The sequence below is a fragment of the Macrotis lagotis genome, chromosome 1 (genome assembly GCF_037893015.1).
Source record: "Macrotis lagotis isolate mMagLag1 chromosome 1, bilby.v1.9.chrom.fasta, whole genome shotgun sequence".
Lineage (NCBI taxonomy): Eukaryota > Metazoa > Chordata > Mammalia > Peramelemorphia > Peramelidae > Macrotis > Macrotis lagotis.
In genome coordinates, this window is record NC_133658.1 from 427,912,298 (window position 1) to 427,932,052 (window position 19,755).

Here is a 19,755-nt window from a genome sequence, read left to right on the forward strand (position 1 = left end):
CTGAACTTTGAAAGAAAGAAAAAGAAATAAGGAAGCTACACATTCCAGAAATGGAAGACAAAACCCACTCAAAGTCACAGAGACCAGAATGAAGTGCTGAGTTCGTTTGCCTGGGATAGAGGTGTGAGAAATAATTCTGAATTACTTGAAGACTGAAGCCAGATTGTGAAGGATTTTAAATGTCAGACTGAGGAGTTCATATTTTATCCTAGATACAAATAAGAGGAAGCAATAGAAGATTTTTTTCAAGGGATCATAGGACCACAAATTTTAAGTTGGACCAAATCCAACACCTTTCTTTTTATTGTTGATGAAACTGAGCCCAAAAGTTTCAGTAACCTTAGAGGACTTTTGATTTTCATCTCTTCTATTTATTAGTAATGAGATTGGACTTTTTAAAAATAATTATTTTATTTTACTTTATTTTTGTCTGGGTTTCCTCTTTTGTAAACTATTCATGATTCCATAGCTATTAACTATGTATACATTAGAGTTGGGAGTTGCCTTTTTAGATTTTTTAATAGTAGTTCATTAATTTTAGGTTTCATTTTTGAGTCATTGCATATTTGAGCATATAATTCCAGAAGCCCATTATAGAGGATCCATTCATTGACTTGCAGAAGTAGTTCCAGTTCATTTAAGTTTTCATGGATGCTAGTGCAATATCAATCTGTTCTCTTATCCCTTACTCTTACATGATCAGTTCACTTCCTTTCCCAGTTGCATATGCCTTTGATAATGACCTTGTGAACAACATATTCTTCTTTTGAACACTATATCATTAGCCACATGCTGCAACCAGTTTACAACACCCTGGAATCGTTCCTGGAATGCTCTTTGGCCACCTGCAATTCTGATTCTTCTGATATCATGATGTCTCATGATTTGCAGCCACATAGCAAGCAGTTTTTGTAGCAGCTAGTACTTTGAGATCATTGAAAAAAAATGTGTACTTCTCCAAATATGTTTCAACCCAATTTCCATTTCCTATTCCTTTCTGAGCCCAGGCTATTGTCCTTCTGTAGCACCAATCCAAATATTCTTCTATATCCATGGCAACATGATATTCAGATTAAGGTATGTGATACACCACCACCACCACCACCCCTCTCCTCCAGGTAGAAGCTAGAGCATCTTTTGTTGGTGATATCAGGTAATTCCTGCCTTGTTACAGGGTTGGATTATCCTCTGAGGTTACTTGATTCCCTCTTGGGTTCCCTGATTTCCTGATGCTAAGACTTTTATTCTAAGACTTTTAAGATGCCTTGTAACTTGCTAACTTTCCCCTTGTTTTGTTATTTTTACCCACTGTCTGTTTCCCGATTTTACAAGCAGTATAAAGTCTAAGAAAATCTCAAAAAGGATGTGCACTGCTCTCTAAAAGGCTAGAGAAACACTGATAGATCAACATTTCTTCAGGGGGGCCTAGGAAGGGAGAACCCCATAGATGACCAGCAGGTGGTTAGTGGCCATAAGAGAGGACCATATCCTAGTCCCTGTAGATATGAATCAGAAGATTGAAGGGTATTCTCCAAAAACTGAAAACTGTCCCAACAGAGAAAAAGCCCTTCTGCCCAACAGAGCCCAAACAGAGTTAAAATCAAGAATAGGGTGGACATAGGTATATTACCTGGTCATCAAAGAACATGGTATTCCAGAATTAGAAGAGATTTTAGAATAATGGAATGGAAAGTATTAAAGTCAGGAGGGACCATAAGAGGAGGCCATATTCCCCAACCACTTCATTCCACTGATGAGGAAACTAAGATCTAGAAAGGAAGACTTGCTGAAAGTCACCCAGCAAATGCTGGCAAATTCTGAGGTACTAGCTCAGAAATTCCTTGACACCTAACTGTAGGCTCTTCTTGGTAATACTTAAGCTTATAGGTAAGAGGCTAGGAAATGAATTTCATGATGCTTTGAGAACCCTCCCAGCTTTAGGAGTCTATAAAATAAACCTGTAAGAAAATTGCAACTTGCCAGACTCTGAAATTTCCCATTGGAGATTTCCTTTTTTGGGTTCCTTGATTTTGCAATCACTCTTGACCACTAACCTTTCTTTATCTGGCAATCATAAGCTTTGCTCTTATATTATTTCATCAATAATACCCCCCCCTTAACAATTGGTGTGGAAGTAGGTCTAACTTCTCCATGCTTTCAATTGTTCTCATTTGTCTTTCCCATCCCACCCAATGCCAAAAGCTTCTATATCAGACAGCCAGGGAATTTTTCAGGGTCAAAAAAGAGAGAAACTTGCCATCTCAGAAAATAGGCTCCAGATAGTATATCTGCTAGCCTTCTCTATATTTTCAAGCCAATTTCCTCCAAATGATCAAATTCCTGGGATTAATCTTTTTTCAACCAGCTCTAAATGACAAAAGTTCATGTGACAACAGAGATAAATGAACTCTACAGATAAAATGCAGTGGACCTTTGGACTTGGGATCAGAAGACCTGAATGATTCTATCTAGTTCAAGACCTAACGGATATTCAAGGTGTTACTATCAGTTTCTTTCTACAATGACATGGTTGGGATAAATGATTCCCTAAGCTTTCTCTGGGCTTTAATATTCCATTTTCTATGGTTCTAAGGTGCTTTTCACTCTGGCATTCCATGATCTAAAGTTCTAAGTTTCCTTCTGGCTTTGTCATTCTCAGATACTAATCAAGATCTAAACCACTCAAGAAAGATGACTATCTTTTCTCATGGACCTCTAAAGATAGACCCTCCACAACTTCTAAAGAGATGTTGTATTGAGTCAGAATTAACATAACCCATTTGCCAAGAAGTTTTCCTGTGTTACTTCTACAGTTATGATACAGAAATGTTATTTCCTATCATTTCAATAAACATGAGAAACTAAAAATGAGAGAGATCCCTTCCAGCATCAGGGGGAGGGAGACAAGGCAGAGGAGGAGAGATCCAGGAAGGCAACAACTGTGAGCTCAGCCTTGAAGGAAAGAAGACATTTTCATAAGTGGACTGGAGACTTTGAGTTGGAGTCTATTTTAGTATGGAGGACCATGTGAGACCAAAGGAAAAATCATGGAGGGCAGAATGCATATGGGAGATAGAATAGAGTCTAGTGTTTTGTTTTTTTTGCCAGTCCCCCAAAAAACCCTTATTACATGCCTACTTACTACAGACTAAGCACTGCAAATACAAAAACAATCAAAGGAAGAATTCCCTACTCTTGAGTAGTTCATGGTCTAAAGAAGAGATGATTTGCAAATAATTATGTTCAAAACAGGATAATTAGGATAAAATAGAGGAGATAGCAGAGAGAAGGCACTAGAATTAAGAAGGATTAAGAAAGACTTCCTGAGGGTTTTAACTGGGTCTTGTAGGAAGTCAAGGAAGCCAGGAACTGATGAGTGAGAACATTTCAAGTATGGGACACAGTCTTCAATGCCAATGCCCCACATTGGAAGATGGAGTACCTAGTAGAGTGCATGAAGGGAAATTATAAAAAATAAGACTGGAAAGGCAGTTTTGATCAAATTGTGGAACGAGTTAATGCCATGATGAGGTATTCAAACTTTATTTAGTACAGGATGTAGAGGTACTGATGGGTTTTAGTTGCAATAAAAGAGTAATAGATTTAGAAACTTACCTGGGCAGTGGGGTGGAGGATGGACTGGGTTTAGAATAGACTTTTGGAAGGAAAATCAGTAAGCTATTACAATGGAGTCAACTAGATAGCTTGGTGAATAAAGTACTAGAATCTGGAAGACCCAAGTTCGAATTCAAATTCAGCCTTACATGGTTAATAGCTGTGTGACCCTAGTCAAGTCACTTAACCCCCTTTGCCTCCACTTTCTCATCTAAAAATGAGCTGGAAAAGGAAATGGCAAACCATTCCAGTATCTTTGCCAAGAAAACCCCAAATGGGGTCACAAAGAGCTGGACATGACTGAAAACAATTGAGCCACAAGCTATTACATTAACCTAGGCAGAAAGAGCTAAGGGCCTAAACAAGAATGATTGGTTGCACTAAGAGAATAAAGGACAAAGAGATGGAATGGCATCTAGAAGTGAGAGAAAAGAGAGGCCAAAAGTCAGAGATTGATTCCAAGGCTAAATTTGGGTAACTTAACAGAAACATCAATAGAAACATAAGGAAGAGGAGAAAATTGAGCAGGAGACTAGGAGTAGAAAATGAAATGATCAGTTCAGTTTTAAACAAGTTGAATTAAAAATCCTGGAAAAATTCAGGTGGAGATGCCCAAGAACAAATTAGAAATACAAAAATAGAGTGCTAGAGAAAGGTAGAGTTTGTAATCATTGCATCAAAGCCATGGAATAGATAACAACAAAGAAGAGAGTGTAGAGAGAAAAGAAGGCTAATAGTAGAACTGGGGATATACATATTGAAGGGTCAGGGGAAGGAGGAGCCAGCAAGAAAGATACAGAAGTGGTTAAAATCTAGTACAAAAATCTGTTGTTATAGACCAGTAGAGGGTAGGAGAGCCCCAAGATCATTTGAGTAATAGCCAGAGTAATCTGAGTCCTTTTGGGGTAACTGACCATTCCTCAATAATATAGGGTCCAATAGCTAAGGGCTCCCTTGGTATCTCTGGCTAAAATTAAAAACTGTCTGTTTCTATCTCTATCACCCTTTTTCTCTGTTTCTCTTTCTGTCTCTCTGACTCTGTCTCTCTGTCTCTCTGTCTCTCTCTCTCTCTCTCTCTCTCTCTCTCTCTGTCTCTCTCTCTCTCTCTCCCCCCTTCTGTCTGTATCTCTCCTACTCTCTCTCTGTCTGTCTGTCTCTCTCTCTTTGTCTCTGTCTTTCTCTCTATCTCTCTCTCCCCATCTCTCTCCCCCCTCTCCCCTCTTCCCCCTTTCTCTCTATCTCTCTGTCTCTCTATGTCTCTGTCTCTGTCTCTGTCTCTCTCTCTCTCTGTCTCTCTCTCTCTCTCTCTCTCTCTCTCTCTCTCTCTCTCTCTCTCTCTCTCTCCATCCTCTACAATCCACCTTAGATGACCTCTTTCCCATAGCTTTTCTCAGCCTGGCTGCCCTTCCTTGGCTTCCTCATAGTCCCTCCACCTTTCCCTCAGCTGGCTGGAGCCACAGTGGTCCCCCTGCTCCAGCTCCGCCTGGCCTCCTTCTTTGTCTTACCTAGTTCATTGCTGCTATGCATGCTCCAAGGATCACGTACCTTTTTGGTAAAAAGAGAGAGCCCTAACTCACTGGCAGCTGGTGACTCAGCATGACTCGTGGATTCCTCAGAGATGGCTTTTTCCAAACCCACATCCCTCAGGTTCCCCATTGGTCACTGGGGAGACAGGTCAGTCCTGGGCCTGAAGAAAAGGAACTGACTAAGAATTCCTGAGACTGGGATTGGAACACAAGCTCAGGCACTTCCAGGATGTGTGACTGGTAGAGTGGGTTCCTGGGATTTGGAAGAAGAGGACATGGAGTCTTAATTTCCTCTGTTGTGAAATGAGATAACTAGGAAGAAACAAAAAAAAATCAAACTATTCACTATATAAGTATAATGAACAAGCTCTAGTCCAGAGAAAAATTGGGGAAACATACCTTCCCTCCCTTCTTTGCATATGTGGGGAGCTATGGGTGTGAAATAACATAGATATTCAGAGCTGGTTCATGTGAGTTCATTGGTTTTATGGAATTATTTTTTTAATTTTTAGTTGCAAGGAATCATCATTGGGAAAAGGGAGGAAAAGGGAATAATATTCAGAAATGAAATTGTGATAAATTTTTTTTAATTTAATATCTTTTAAAGAAAAAATAAGGGAGCAGCCAGATGGCACAGTGGATAGAGCATAGGTTCTCAAGTTAGGAGGACCTGAATTCAAATTCTATTTCAGACACTTGATACTTAATAGCTGTGACCTTGGGCAAGTCAATTAACCCCATTGCCCCAAATGATTCACAGGGTATCTTTCAGCTCTGTATCTATTATTATTGTTATTCATGAACCAATAGACCAGTCACTGTCTTTTGGTAACATGAGGAGATAGGTCTGGATCAGACTTAGTTCTATTACTAAGGTAAGATGTAATGGGACTGGAAGAGCCCTTGAGGTTAGCAGACATGAGGCTTCAAAGCAACTTCTCCTGGCTGGGCTTTGGTTTCTTTATAATGGAAGTGGTCCTGTTTCAATTAGCTGACGCACAGGTTTTGGTTTTTTTTTTTTTTTAAGGAGAGACCTAGGGAACCTCAGAATCAACAGAAATGTCATGGTTCTACTAAGATCCATTCCAACAATGACAACTCTGATCCTAGGATTCCTTTTCAATCAATCAAAAAGCAATAAGGACAGAAACTTCCACAGGCATGAGAAGGTAAAAGCAAAAAACAATCTCTTCCCTCAAGGAGCTCATATTCCCTTCTCTCTGGGCAAGCAATGTGTAGATGTAAGAATAGTAAATACAATTTACAAATCACAAATTAGAAAGTACTAGCAGGCAGGATTGGGAAAAGTTTCATGTAGGAAGAAAGGAAGGAAACAAGCATTTTTAGTACTAATGTACTAAGCCTTTTATAAATATTTCCTCATGTGATCCTCACAACAGTCCTGGGAAGTAGCTGCTATCATCAACCTGAGGCAGACAGGTTAAGTGGCTTGTCCAGGGTCACACAGCACCATCCTTCCAGGGTTGTTGGGAGGATCAACCATTATATCTGCAAAGTATCTGGCATATAATAGATTCCACATAAATTTAGTTATTATTATTATTAATTATTGTAGATAATAGAATCTTGGAACTTCTTTCAAAACTCAGTTGTCTAGAGACTGTTTCATGCCCTATAGAGGCACTAGGTAAAGAAATGGATAAAGTATGAGACCTGGTCAGAAAGGACCGAGGTCATATAATAATAATAACTAAATTTATATAGAACTTTCTATGAGCCAAGCACTTTACAGATATCATGTTTAATTCTCACAACAACCCTGAAAGGGAGGTGCTGTTATTATGTCCATTTTGTAGTTGTGAATACTAAGGGAAAAGTGACTTGCCCAAGGTCAAACAGCTGATTCAGGTCTGAGGTCAAATTTGAACTCAAATCTTTCTGAGTTTAGCCCCATCAGTTGCCTCCATTCCAGGTCATTCTTTTCTTTTATATCTTCAGCCATTGAACAGACTCTTTCTGAATACCTGTAATCAACCCTACATTAATTTGTGTCTTCTTTCTGTTGCTAATCTCTAATGTATCCTGTCTATATTTATTATAGTTGTTTGCATTGTCTCCCCATTAGACAGTGAGCTTTTCCCTTTCTTTACATCCCACCAGACAGCGTGAGGCACATAGATGCTTAATAAATGTTTATTGTCAATAGACTAGGCAATTTACATTTATGCAGCCGTTTACAAAGTGCTTTCACAGACAGGCCTAATCTAATCAATCTGACTACTCTGAGTTAAGTTCTGCACCTGTTATTTTCACCATTTAACAGAGAAGGGAACAGAAAGCTAGGAGAGAGGGTAAGGCAAACTAGCAATGATTTCATGGCTCGGTAAGAGGCAACTGGGGAGGAGGGAGTGGAGAGAGAAATTCAAACTGGAACCTTCTCCTCCTGAGTCCTGAGACTTTCCATGGACCCTCCTTTCCAGGGACTTAGACTTCCTGAGCTAAGACTGCATTTGAGAAGTAACCCACTCCATGAGCTTGAGATAACTTTTTTCTTGGAGAATCATAAACCATTCAGTTTTACAGCTGGAAGACAACAGAGAATCGGTGACGATAGAATGTCAGAACTGGGAGAGATATCTCAGAGTCCCAGAAGAGAATAGCAGAGTGGGGAGGAACCAAAGACTCATAGAACATAGAATGCTAAAGCAGAAAGAGATCTTTGAATCATAGAGCACAGAATTTCAGACTCTTGGAACCTAGATTGATTGCCAGGGCCAGAAGGGGTCTTAGAAACCATTCTAGTCCAATGTTATTTTACAGATTCCCACTGTCATATTAGTTAATGGACAATTGGCTTCTTGAACTCAGATTTCCAGGCTCTGTCTCATTCTTTTCCTTATGTCAACCACATCATCCTAGTTTATGAACCAAACCCAACCCCCTCTCTGCTTGCATCAGTTTCCTTCCCCCCCTCACTTAGGATAGGTTCTCTTCTCACTCACATGCCCCACCCCTAACACACACACACACACACACACACACACACACACACACACACACACACACACAAACACACGGACTTAGACAGCTTATCTTATTGGAAACCAAATAGCCCCAGTGACCCTCCCTCCCTGTTTAGCGTAGGCAGCGGGCACATGAAAGTGGAATTTTAAAATACCATCAGGGAGGGAGGGGGAGAGCTGCTAAGCATTCCCTCAATTCGCCTCTGAACGCAAGAGCTATGGGTGGTGGTGGGTTGTTTTTTTTTTCTCCTTCCCAAGCTAAAAAGCATGTTTGGACTTGGAATGAGCAGGTGACTTACATGGGGGAGCATTGGGGTGGGAGCCTGAGCCTCCCCCTTTGTTTTGTTCAGGTTGTGCTTTCATAGTCAGTCAAACCCTCATCCGGGCCCACTAGATTCAAGTCATTGCAGGGAGCCCGGAGCTCAGAGCCCCAAGCAGACGCTGTCAGGAATTTTGCCTCAGATAACCCGACCCACCATAGTTCTGTTTGGGAATGAAAAGGAATCCGAGTTTTCTTGGCTTCAGAACTTGTCTTGTTTGTCATGTTCTCCAATGTGAATCGTGGCCACCGTTTAGCATTATAATTAAGTACAATTTAGAAAAGGGGGGTGGGGTGGGGGGGAAAGCTGTCAGATCTGTTCAAGACTCTTGCCAGAAACAGCTAAATGAACTTCAGCAGCACAGACAGGGAAAACAGGGATTTGTTTGAAACTTTCCAGCCGAATGTTCTTGTGCTGTGGGAGGGAGGGATTTGGCAAAGGGGTGAAGGGGGCTAAAAGCCAACTCTTAAGTGATCTTGGACGAGTCATTTCCCTTAGCCCGACCTCAGTTTTCTCAGTTTTTCAGATGGACTAAAATAATCTTAATGGTTGGTCCCTTCCCCTCTATAGAGAAGAGTGTCACCAGTCTGATAAACAGGCCAGAAAATCAAGCAAAAAGTTCTATTCCCTTCCAGCTGGAAAGCCCTCCTGTCTCTCCTCCAAATACTACCTGTCATTCAAAGCCTTCCTCTAAGAAACAGTTTTTTGACCACCCCAGAACCAAAGTGATCCCTTCTCCCAGCCATCCCTCCAACAAGATTTACGTTGTCAGCAGGGAAACTTGAAAAGAGCCTCTATCTCCTAGTCTGGAAGAGGCTTCATTTCTGATCTTCTATCACCAATTAAAGATTTGTATGGTTACAGGCAAGTCATTTCCCCCTACATCTGAACCTCAGTTTTTCCATCTGTAAAACGAACAGGTCAGAAAGTTCAAGTATCAAAAATACCACCCCAACCTTGCCCTTCCATCCAGAATATTGAAGAAGAGAGGTTTTAGAGGGGTCTTGATGTTCATCAATCATCTTGATGATCAGTCCTCCCCCCCTGACCCCTCTGCGGGGCATATAGTTTGTCCAATAAACAAGCCAGAAATTCCAATCCCTGCTATACCCTATTTCCTCTGGAATGATGAAGAAGAAAATGCTTGGTGCGGGGGCAGGGGCATGACAATTGTTTTCAAGTATTTGGAGGGCTAACATACAGAAGAGAGAGATACTTATTCTTCTCAATCCCAGAGAGCAGAAACAGAAGCACTAGGTAGTAGTTTTAGATAAGTAGATTTTAATTTTATATAAAGAAAATTGTTCTAGTAATTCCAGTTATCCAAAACCAAAATGTGATACCTTTATGTAGTAGCTGACTCCCCTTTGCTGGGGTCTTCAAGTTGACTTCTCCATCAGGTAGGGGATTCTTGTTCAGGTAGGGATGAGCCTAAGTGAGCTCCCTTCTAAATCTGAGATTCTGTGCTTCTGTGCTTTTAATTCTCACTTGGTTTATGACCAAGAAAAACATAGTTAGACACTGGATGGTTCAGAGAACTTGGGAATTGTTTTCTCAAATAAGTAACCCAGAAAGGAGACCTCCAAACCCAACCCCAGAGAGGACCAATGATGGAAGGTGGTAAAAAAAGATGAAAGAACCAAAGGGTTTTGGTGTTGCCTGTGCCCTTTGATAATAAGGACAGAGGTGGTGTCATGTTCTCAGGAAATCTAAGCACCTCATGGTGGTCTATGGAAGAATAACTTCCTTTTCCATGTGAAACAACCTAATGCTACCTTCCTGGTCCCCATCTATCCAGACTCTCTTTGATAAAGAATAGTAGAGGTGATGTTTTCTTAGATCACAGAGTTCTTCTTTTGACCCAAAGCAATAGGAAACCTCCAAGTGCATTATCTCAAATGATATATTTGTAAAGCACTAGCACAGTGCCTACTTAATATATGCTTGTTATTTCACAACCACCACAACTCTCTCAGAGGAGTGGCAGCAGCTCAGGCATCCACCCTGACGACCTTAGTGAATCAAAGAAACGAAAGAGGTCAAAAAGATTTTTTTTGTTGACTATTCCAGCAAAGTTCTGCTCAATGCTATAGCAAGAACAAAAAGAATGAAAAAATGAAAACCTCAGCTGCTTTATTTTTTCAGATCCTTTGTGGTTAAGCTATTAACAAACACTTTTCTGTCCTATTTTCATTCACAGATCCAGGATTACAACCTGTGGACAAACATTCTGAAGTTTAGATAGAAGAGGAGGGTCAGGTAAGAGGATCCATCAAAACAGGAACCACTGGGCAACATTCGCTCTCCTGCTCTTTGAACAGAACTTAGAAGACAGCCAATGTAACCACAGATCCATGAGGGCAGGAGGGACTGTCCAAAGGCTATAATTTGGGGAATTGGGAACGGGGGAAGGGAGATTGAGGAAGTTTTGAAAATGGGTATGTGGACTTGTTTTGAACCCTCTGTTCTCAGAACATTTTCAAACATTCCCAGAAAAGGAGGTGGTCTATGATCTAGGACTCACAGAGCATTTAATATAAAGTGGAAGTGGCCAGACAATGTCATCCAACCTTCTCTTGATACAGATGAAGAAACTGGTGCAACTCATAGGGGAAGTCACTTGACCAAGGTCACAAGGCAAGTAATGTCAGAGGGGATTCTAAAGCTCAGATTTCCTGACTCCCAGAGAAAGATCAAGATTCTTTTCACAATAGAATTTAGGTACCCTTCCTTAGGTAACTGAGGCTCACTGTATTCTAGTGAATCAGAGTCTTAAATTTAACTACAGACCTCAGGATTTCTCAAGTCCTTATCTCATGACTAAAATGAATCCATTCCTACCTCTACCCCTCAGGATCCCTCCAGGTTTAACTCAGGTGCCAACTCTCCCAAGAAACTTTTCTTGATTATCCTCACCTCACTCATTAGTTTTTTTTTTCCCTCTAAGAATGCTGGTTTTGAACTAAGTCCTGCTGCTGACCACCCATTAGACCTTGGATAAGTCTCTTAACTGCTTTAGTTTTTCTCAGTAGTAAAATGAAACAATTGAATTCAGTAGTTTCTAAACTTCTTTCTAGCTTTAGATCTGTGATCTCTCCACTGGATACTCTGTATTTACTTTTGTACTTATCTCTATCCATTAGAGTCAGCCTAGGATCATGAAAAAGGCTTTGGAATCAAAGGAACTGGATTCAAATCCTGTCTCTTGTCACTTTACTTTTATGACCTCAAACAAGTCACTTCTGTAAAACTCAGTTTAGAGGGTATTGGGTCCAACCTCCTCATTTTATATATTGGAGAAAAGGGAAAGAGAAATCTTTTCATATTTTTCCTAATCTGTAAAATGAGGGTTTGAAACTCCATAACCTCTTTTCTATCCTAAATCTATGATACCATGTTGTATCCTTCCCCTCCATGAAATACTACTTCATTTTTGTCATTGTGTATCCTATTGTTTCATAAGTCTAGGACTGTAAGATTCTAATTCTAAAGTTTCAAAATTCTTTGAGTCTATGGGAGCAATAATGGAATTTCTGCTATGATTCTCGAGTATTCATAAAAGTTACACAAGACATTTGTAACCGACTTTTGAATTGCATCATTTTTATTAACTCTGAGATCAGAATATGGCATCCTACACTAAATGGAAATTTCTTAAGCAGGCTCCATTCCCCTCCCCTTCCCCACCCCCTCCCTGTGCTATCATCACCTAGGTGTGGTATTTTTAAAAGATTGATTCTGGATGAGGCTTTTCCAAAAGGGTAGAAAGTATCTTTTTAAAGGGAGAAAACTGAAAGGTGAAACACATGGCTAATCCCTTGTCTTGATTTGATTTATAATAAGTGAATTTTCTGTCATAAATGGGGTATAATCACATTCAGTCCTATAACCTCATTTCCAGTCATCTTTATTCATTGTCGTTTTTATTCCAAGAATTCCTTGGCATGTTTGGGGAGCTACTGAAGTGTTTAATAGCTGTTCAAAGTAACAACATGCGCTGTTTAGAGCTAAACTGAGGGGAAAATAGACTTAACCAGTTGGGTCATTATCTTTGTAAGAAAGATGTTTGCTTGGGACAGGGCAAGAAACAAACTTGTAATATGGAAACAACCAGAGTTAGGTACATTCATACCCAAAAGCATGGCAGAGAAAAAAATCTTAGATTGAGGAGTCAGATGGCTGAGCTTCTCACCCCGAGTACTGCTGCTCATTTGGTGGATAAACTTCAAAAAGTTCCCTCTGGTCCTCAGTTTCCTCATCTGCCAAAAGTGGATGTTGAATACTTCCTTGACCTCTCCCAGGGAACTGGTTTGATAATCTAATGATATGATTGTGGAAATGCTTTTGTGAACCATAAAATACTCTGTAGACTGAAAAAATTAATTTAATGTAGCAAACACTATAGTCATTGGGGCATCAGGTAGTGCAGTGAATACTGCACCAGCCCTGGAGTCAGAAGGACCTGAGTTCAACTCTGGCCTCAGAAATTTACTAGCTGTGTAACCTTGGACAAGGAACTTTAAACCCTGACTACCTCACATCCAGGGTCATCTCCAGTCATCCTTATTCATATCTGGCCACTGGACCCAGATGGTGGCTCCAGAGGAGAAGGTGAGGTTGATAACTAAGCACAATACTCAAATCTAATTCACTAACATGTCATGGTTTCATCTCCCCTAATGTCATGGTCTTCTATGAAAATGAAGGACAAACATCACTTCATTGCACACAAAACTAGAGAAGCAGCTTGCCCTGGTGCAATGAATAGAGTGCCTGTAGTCAAAAAGACTCAGGTTCAAATTCCACCTTTGGATACTTATTAGCTACAGAAATAAGGTAGCTAATAAGTTACAGATAGGATGAGAACTGCTGCTGCTGCCCTATGTGTTACAAAGACAAAAATGAAATAGTTCTGCACTCAAAAAGTTGACCTAGAGGTGATGGATCTCATGCATAGATGAATAAATACAAGGACATTTGTAAGAGAAAAGATATTAAAACTGGATTGATCAGGAGAGACTTCACTGATGAAAAAATGAAATCTGATAGGAGCCTCAAAAAAGACCTAAGACTTCTAAAATAAGGAGGAAGTGTATTCATGCTGTGTGCAAATGCTTATAGGCAGGAGATGTGATACTGTTAGTTTAGTTGGAATTTAAAGGTGTCAGAAAGTGAAAAGAGACTGAAAAGGCTAGGTAGAAGTAGATTTTGGAAAACTTTACATGTCAGACTGAATTTTTTATTTTATCTGAGTGGTAATAAAGTCATTAGAAACTTTGGAGCAAGACAGGGACCCAATCAGATCTGTGTCTTAGATAGATTATTTTTGCATTTGGGGGAGTCTTGATTAAAAAGGAGAGACTGAAATCAGGGAGAACATTTTTCATGCTATTAGAATACTATGAACCATAGGTGATGAGGGTCTGAACCAGCATTGACCATGTGAGTAGAGAGAAGAGGGTTAGAGTATAAAATCCTGAGGAGAAAATATCACCAGGATTTGGCATCTGACAAATTTTGGGGGTAAAGGTAAGAAAAGGGTCTAGGTTTGTTTCAAGGTTATGAGGAGGAATCTAGAGACACTAGATCTTCTTCCCCTCCCATTCTGAAATAGTTGCATTTTAGACAAATTTCTTAAGATATGACAGAGACTCTCACAAAATGACTTTAATTCAAAGAGGTATAAGCCCTGTTTATAACGCAGTTCTGATTCAGTTCAATCAAAAAATGTTCTCACCTAGTTAAGGTACCATAGCCAAATGGGTTCATTCCAAGCTTACTCTCAAAATTATGAATCCACAGGAAAGAAGTCAATAAACATAAAGAAACTGAGGGTGGAAAAGTGGAGAGACTAGAGGGTAAACTTCTGGAGGAGATATGTAGGAATAGGATCAAGGATTCAAATAGAGGGACCTTGTTAAGGAAAAAGATCACCTCTTTCTAAAAGATATGATCAAAAGATGAGGGAAGGAGAAATGTAGGGGTTGAAAGGGGTTGTTGAGCTGTGGGAGGAGATGAGGGAATTGACCCTAAGGCTCTGTCCTAGGCTCTCTTCTCTTGATTCTCTCTCACTAGTTGACAATGGGCTAAATTATCATCTTTCTGTGGAAATGATACCCAGATCTGTATATTCAGCCCTAGGATCTCTGCTGAATTCCAGTCTCCCATTACCAGCTACCATATTGGACATTTCAAACTGGATAACCCAGAGACATCCCAAACTTAACTCATTATCTTTTCTTCAAACCTCCATCCTTGTTTGGGACTTTCTCATTCCCCATTCTGATAATCTCCAAGGACCTTAACTTTAACATTATCCTTGACTCCTTACTATCCTTTTCCCTGTATGAGTAGAGTTGTCAATACAACTGGGCAAGTCTTTTACTCTCTCTTAACCTTCTTTTCCTCTGTAAAAAGAGGATATTGGACCAAGTGACCTGTCAGGTTCCTATGATCTATTCAGTTCACACATATTCTTGTGTCTACTTCAATAATAACTGCATCAAACCCCTTTCTACTCACTTGATCTCCATCCTAGATTAGGCCCTCATTTTACGTAGATTAGGCCCCATCTGGACTATTGCAGTGGCTTTCTTATGGTCTCCCCACCTCCAGTATATCCCTTCTTCCCTCTATCCTCCCCAGAATTACCAAAGAAATTTTCCCAGAGCATATGCCTGACCATGTCATTCCCCTACTCAATAAACTTTAATGTTTAAGATGAAATATAAACCCCTCTGTTATGTAAAACCCTTCACAATTTGCATCTAACCAACCTTTTCAGCTTTACTATCTATTAATACTTTTTGCATACTCCATGGTCCAGGCTGACTGACCTTTCTGTACTTCACACATGCTCCCCATACAAATTCCATCTCTCATTTTCATAACTTATGCTTGGAATGTATTCCTTCCTTTTATAGTTCCTTATTTCCTTCTCGGTTCTTTCTTCTGGTCTCAACTTAAGCACTAACTTCTTCATGAAAATTTTCCTCATTTCCCCAATTCTTAGTATCCTCCCTTCCAAAATTACCTTGCATGTATTTTCTATCTGTTCCATATAAGCTTATTTATGTATATGCTTTCTTTCCTGATAGCCTGAGGGCAAGTATTGCTTTATTTTTATCATTGTATGTACCCCTAGCACTTACCATTGATACATTGACTAATACATTATAGGTAATTGATTGACTTGATTTATTAATTGATGGTCTTAGTTTTCTCAGTAAAGTAGAAAATGGAAATGAGTTTTCTACTAAAGGAAAAAGGAAAAAACACTTATTAAATACCTGCTACCTACCTACCTACCAAGGTCTATGCTTAGCACCTTACAAATATTGTCTCATTTGAGTCTCACAGCAACCTTGGAAGGGGAGATATTGTTATTATCCACATTTTACAATTGAGGAAACTGAGGTAAACAAGTCAAATGATTTACCCAATTTCACTAGGGAGTATCTGAAATCAAATTTGAATTCAGTTCTTCCTAACTCTAGACCCAGCTCTTTATCCACTAAATCACATAACTGCTTCTACAGAGAGATAAAGAAATGAAGAAGGCTTGGGGGGGGGGGGGGTTGAGGAGAAAGAAGGTCTTTTCTAGATATGCGATAGTCAATAACAAAGGAAAAGAAGAATTTATACACAAAAATGAGGCACAGTTGAGCTTAGATGATGTGAGCTTGCATTGGACCCAGTTATCATGGTTAATGGAACTTGGTAATATGGAAGGAGAGAAGAGAAAGGAAGTAAGGGTTGAGTGTATTGACTCAGATAGAGGATTGATGAGATTTGAATAAATGATAGGGTCAGAGGCAAGGCATTCAAGGGCAGAAGATAATGCATTAGTTGAACTTATCAACTACAATATCAAGACTGTAAAGAGAAAAAGTGAGGCCAGACATGGGTAATAAAAATTAGGAAAACAAAGAATTGAAAGGCTGAGGGATGAAAAATAAGATTTAGAGGGAGACAAAATAAGAGATGGATTTTAAGATTATGAAATTAGCATAGTTATAGGGGATAGTGAAAATCTAAGCCACCCTGTGAGGAGACAAGGTGGAATAAACAGAACTGAGGAAACTGAAAAATTGAGAGATAAGGCTATTTGAGACATATAGACCCATGTCTAAGAATAAAGGTAGTAGAAAACAGGAAGATTGCAATCCAGGTCCAGAATTCTTTGAGAAGGAAGAGAGAATAACTTGAAGGCCTATATATCATTATAACAAGGACTTAGATGAGATGGGATAGACAGAGAGTAAACTTTAAGTGATGGAAGCAAGAGGAGTCTAAATGTGGCAGTGTGGCCCAAGGAGAAAGCTGACTCTTGGCCCAGAGCATGTAACATGTAAAAGAAGGGGCAGCTTACACTGGAGAAGATGGTAAGGGATATTGTATCTTCTGGATTCAGTCAGACAGAAAGACTGTGAGATGAAGAGGTCTAGGAGGAAGGGAAGTTGTTAGTAATAGAATGGTAGTTCCAGAGCATGCACTAAACCAGGCAGGCAGAGACTAAAATGTTTTGCAAATTTCAAAAACCTTTGTAAACTCAAAGTTCTTCATAAACTATAAGTCTATTTATAAATGGTAAAGTACATTTAAAACTATAATATGTAAATAGGAGATATTAATATTTATCATGTTCTCATCTTTTTCAGTAGTTCAGATAGAAATGACCCTGATATCATCATCTTTATTATTCTTTAATATTTATTTATATTTGATATTTAATATCTATCATTCTCATTTTATGGACTTTATTTGCATGAGGATGAAATTACTGATTTTATAATTAAATAAAAAGTACTGGGATATAAACTGATCTTGGGTAGGTTCCCTGAAAGCATCCTCAGGATAATACTAGTAGAATACAATATAATGTATCTTGTTCTCACATGACTTTGATTTCATCTGTTAAATACTCTATATTTGGAAAGCTTTTTTTCACATAGTTTTGAGATTATGAGTATTTGATATGGGAAAATATAGCAATATAAATGATGTGTCCAGGTGATAGTGAGCAAAAGCCCTGTATATGATAATGGTCTAGTTCCAGTATAGTTTTAGTTAAATTCTCAAGGATATTTTGAGGTCCATACTTATATGTTGGGAATTTGTCAACTCTTAGTTTTTGAAAGATAGTGAGCTTCTGATCTGTAATTCTAGCTACCCCATGGTATTTGGTAGGTAAGTGTTAAATTTTTGTGGTCTACAAATATGTGATATGTTGAACATCTATATATGTATAAATCTATCTTGATCAAATCAAAACCTTTAAGAATAACACTTTTGTATTTTAGGATGCCAATGATTCCACCATTTCTATCAATAAGTCCCTGTGACTCTTTTTGTTGATATATTTTTGGATTAATTCATATGAATGTTGACCACAGAAGACATTTAGATTCCACTCTTAGAGTTTAGTCATTTCATTAGGTTCTGTCCAGAGGTAAATCATTTTCAGATATGTTTTACAAACTCAGTAGTGAGCACTTATTGTACACCTACTGATGACAGAGAAGTGATTTCTGCTTGTTCCAAAAATACTTATTTTTTACTCTTTAGCTGACTTAGGGTGATGGACCTTTTCTTTTGTAACATTGAGTGGGCTTTTATTAGATTATCTTCCAGCTCTTATAGTCAAGCTTATATTTCCAAATGCGTATGTTAATACTGATATCACATGGGGTATTGCATAGGGTTCATTGCTTTAAACATGTTTTTTTTTAATTGAGCTTTGGAATTCAGGATATTGATAATTTTCCATATATATATATATATGTATATATATACACACACACACACACACATATATATATATATACATATATATACATATATATATATATATAGCCATATATTTCTCATTGATAGGTTTAGGTTCAATTGAAGGCACTCAAGGTATTTGTAAGTATTGTCTACATCTATTGGTTCAAAATGATCCCTAGATTCATGTTCCAATTCTTCCCTTTTTACCTTTTCTGAGTGTACTTTAAAATTTTTGTAATTGAGTCCAACTGATATTTTTGATGTCACTACAGAAAGATTCCACAAGATGGAGTTTTAAAATCTGTTTTTCAGTAGACCCATATAACTACTCATCATCCATGTACATCAAATGATTCATAAAATATTGTGGTATGACTCCCTCTTTAACTTGGAAACCAAAGTCAGTTCCATTTAGGAGAAATAGCAGTGGGTTAAAGTCTTGGTAGAACCATAAGGGCATGAAATTGTAGCCCTAAAAAATACCACATTTCTTGTCAATTGTTCTTGGCATTATTGTCTTGGTGGCATGTTGTAAATAATGATTTTCTACATGGATCCCAAATGTGCCCTAGTGTTCTCGCAGTATATGAATGTATTTAATAGATTTGCATTATGTGAATAAGCCATAGAACTGATCTAAAAACTTTGCAATATGGCAATATAAATAGTGTGATATTTGCCCTTTGTACCCCCTGAGACTTTGGGACCCACTCCTTTTGCACTTCAAGCAATATATTGCTTTATTGCATTCATAGATTTTTAAACATTACAAGTCATAATTTGCATTCTACTCATATATGCATATTAAGAATTCAAATGCATAATTTGCCTGTATTTGGAGATGTCACTAGTGTTCTCATATTTTAGTAGTAGATTATGATGCTTTCTCTTAAGACAGGTAGAATCTAGCCTATATTTGAAAGTCTTCTAAAGTTTATTGCAAGTTGGGGCAGCTAGGTAGTATAGTAAATAGAGCATGGAGACAGGAGAACCTGAGTTAAAATTTGACCTCAGACATTTGCTAGCTATATGTGACTCTAGGTAAATCATTTTAGCCTGGTTGCCTCAAAAAAAAAAAAAAATAATACTGGGGCGGCTAGGTGGCGTAGTGGATAAAGCACCAGCCTTGGAGTCAGGAGTGCCTGGGTTCAAATCCGGTCTCAGACACTTAATAATTACCTAGCTGTGTGGCCTTGGGCAAGCCACTTAACCCTGTTTGCCTTGCAAAAAAACTAAAAAAAAAAAGTATATTACTAGGGGGTGGCTAGGTGGTGCAGTGGATAGAGCACCAGCCCTGGAGTCAGGAGTACCTGAGTTCAAATTTGGCCTCAGACACTTAATAATTACCTAGCAGTGTGGCCTTGGGAAAGTCACTTAATCCCATTGCCTTGCAAAATCATAAAAAAAAAGTATATTACTAGCAATGTACTACTTTGAAACATATGAACTAATAATTATGGATTTTGACCAATCCTTCCAGATTTATAGAAAGATTAGAGTTTTAGTAACAATCACCTTCTTTAATATAATTCTCCTGTT

General features: G+C 38.7%; 1 long non-coding RNA gene across 5 annotated transcripts in view; it reads left to right on the forward strand.

Annotated features, from left to right (window-relative positions):
• LOC141506374 (uncharacterized) overlaps nt 1–19,755 on the forward strand; it is a 339,756-nt gene that overhangs the window by 144,986 nt on the left and 175,015 nt on the right. For 4 of the 5 annotated variants that reach the window (XR_012473829.1, XR_012473827.1, XR_012473830.1 and 1 more), the window contains one exon: nt 10,646–10,704. This is a non-coding gene — a long non-coding RNA (uncharacterized LOC141506374). Of the gene's footprint in view, nt 1–6,168; nt 6,311–10,645; nt 10,705–19,755 lie in introns of all 5 variants that reach the window. The other variant, XR_012473828.1, reaches the window with a different exon arrangement.